The 2,500-nt window shown below is 43.6% G+C and overlaps 1 protein-coding gene across 1 annotated transcript in view; it reads right to left on the bottom strand.

Annotated features, from left to right (window-relative positions):
- Nucleotides 1–2,500, bottom strand: part of rab6ba (RAB6B, member RAS oncogene family a) — a 53,150-nt gene that overhangs the window by 26,770 nt on the left and 23,880 nt on the right. The window lies entirely within an intron of this gene.

Genomic DNA, 2,500 nt, shown 5'->3' with positions numbered 1-2,500 from the left:
CAGCTAAATGTGTAATTGCTAAAATGTTAGAACAGTTCAAATAATAAAATTGCAGCCTGGAAATATCAGCCATTTTTAAGCATAGTGACTATAACCTGCACCAGACAAAAGATAACAGGAAGGTGAATATTTTTTTGGGATTAAACAATCAAAGACATTGTTTAAAACACCTGTGTTTGTTTTGATGATAATCAATATGCAATCAAAAATGCCAGGAAATATTCTGCAGCCGTCATGACACGGCACGTAATATACACACAGAAACTAAAACACAGACAAAAATACACACTGACAGTTACACACACATGCGCTTGCCCGCACACATGCACACACACACTCGAAATGCTTAAATATTTTTCTGTGCTCCCGGTGAAGTATAGGGTGAGGGCAGGGTTTATGGAAGATAACGGGACTTCACAGTTTGTAAGCAATAGCAGTCACAAGTCATTTAAATGCTAATTTGCTGGAAGACTGAGCTTAGTGTCTGTTTTACAGAGAGGAGGGTTGGAAATGCACAGTGCACACAGGGCCATGTCTAAAGCATTATGAATTTACTGTTGCCATCCTGCTCCTTCAAACAAAGGAGGTGGGTGTGTGTGTGTGTGTGTGTGTGTGTGTGTGTGTGTGCGCGTGTGAGTGTGAGTGCGTACTGGAGATAATAGTTCATGGGGGGGGGTAAACTATAATTGTTTTTCTGAGCACATGTCAAATACATCACACATCACAAATTCCACACCCTAGGTGTTGTGTATATTGAATTATGGGTAATTAATATTTGGCACACTACTTAAGTAAAAAATACTAACAGCTAAATTGGAGTGAAACGTGTTTTGTGTCAAAACAGAAACTGCAACAGGAGTCATAAGCGTTTAATTAAACTCAAATAAGCAATTAAGACTCTGCTTATACTAAAGGGGGAGGGTGCTGAACTTAGCCCCGCCGCTGAGGCCTGAGGCCCACAGAGACGGCTGGCTCAAAGCTCCGTCACTGGCTTCCTGATGGACGGTGGAGCGGTAGTCCCGCTAATTTTAGTCCTGGTAAATATTTAATCTGGTGTCATTTGGTGGCGCATGGGGACCTAGGACGTTTTTCAGTTAATCACCTGTGCCACCCACAGAAGAGGGATGACTGGATACAGGGCGTAGCAGTTAACATTTCCTCTGACAGATTACATGTTCGCTCGCCTGTTTGTTTCAGAGTCCCGCCGGCAGCGGCACCAGCGTACCGAGTGGCGGCCTCTAGGTTAAATGATTCGTACTGAAAGGACAAGACAACGAAGTCGCACTGAAGTGGAAGTTCTATTTATAACAGATCGATGTTTGTCCGTCCCCCCATGTTTGATATAACGTGAACGTAGAGATTTTCGTTCAAGACTCAAGTTTGATATTTTAGGATACAATGGATTACAGCGATTTACCACATTAAGATGCCCAGCACTCTCCAGGGTTAGTGGAAATATATAATAGTATTGGAAGTAGTTTCTCCAGTGACCACCAGAGGCGCCAAGGTCCTCCACGGGTGTCGACCACAGTTCATTACTTCTTCATTTCCGTCTGAGGTTACCGAGTTCATGTGCAAGCGCTTCCTGACTGATACCTGCTGAAACCCAGCGGTGTGGAGAAGAATTCAAATCCCCGGCTTGTCGTCGCTTCACCGAGGCAGAGCTGCAGCTTCTGACAGACTCTCCTGGGATTCTCCCATGGCATCAAACACCACTCCCCAGGGGAGCTCACTTTCTTGTCAGAAAATATCTAGTTAGTTTAAAGCTCTGCTGCCTCCGTGATTTAGGTGGATTAGATATTTCTGAAATAAAATTTGTTGGCTATGAGAATCGCTTGGGTAGAGTGGAAAAGGGCATTTATCAGCCTGACCGTCAGTGGAGGAAAACAAGATCCGCTAGCCTGCACTGCTCTGAGCTCCAACCACCCAGGCCAAGTCATTTATTCTTACAGCACAGTGGGACTTTAAACTCTACGGTCACATTTTATCTCAAACCGATGTATCAAATTGTTACCAAGCAACAGTTCTACAATGAAATATACATATACAAAAAAAAAAAAAGATACTGTGCAAAACTTACACAACACGTCTATTTTAGCATGTTAATAACAGCAAGAACACGCTTATTGTTTAAAAGCACACATCGTGTGCTGTGTCTCGTTAATGGAGCGTACAAGCCCCGGTTTGTCTCGCCATTTCTCTTATTGTTATTTCATCATCATCCACAGTGTCGACGGTTACGTGCATCGCAATGGTCCGTTTGTTCGCTTTGACAATGCCGTTTCAGTACTGAATGGGAAAAGCGGACGTGCCGTGAACATCCTTCAAGCTAGATGTGCTCGCCAGTACAGAAGAGCTGGATTTGTATTGCTGTTTATTGTTTAGTCATCTACCATGTTGCTTAGGGCTCTTCTCCTCTCCTTACTAGGATCCGTGTCTGCAGCACGGACAGCGGACAGCTCTCGAGAAGTAATTAGAATAAATCGCTATTGTTTCAGCA

The sequence above is a fragment of the Electrophorus electricus genome, chromosome 3 (assembly GCF_013358815.1).
Source record: "Electrophorus electricus isolate fEleEle1 chromosome 3, fEleEle1.pri, whole genome shotgun sequence".
Classification (NCBI taxonomy): domain Eukaryota; kingdom Metazoa; phylum Chordata; class Actinopteri; order Gymnotiformes; family Gymnotidae; genus Electrophorus; species Electrophorus electricus.
Note: the sequence above shows the minus strand (reverse complement) of the source record. Positions and strands in the feature narration are given on the sequence as shown.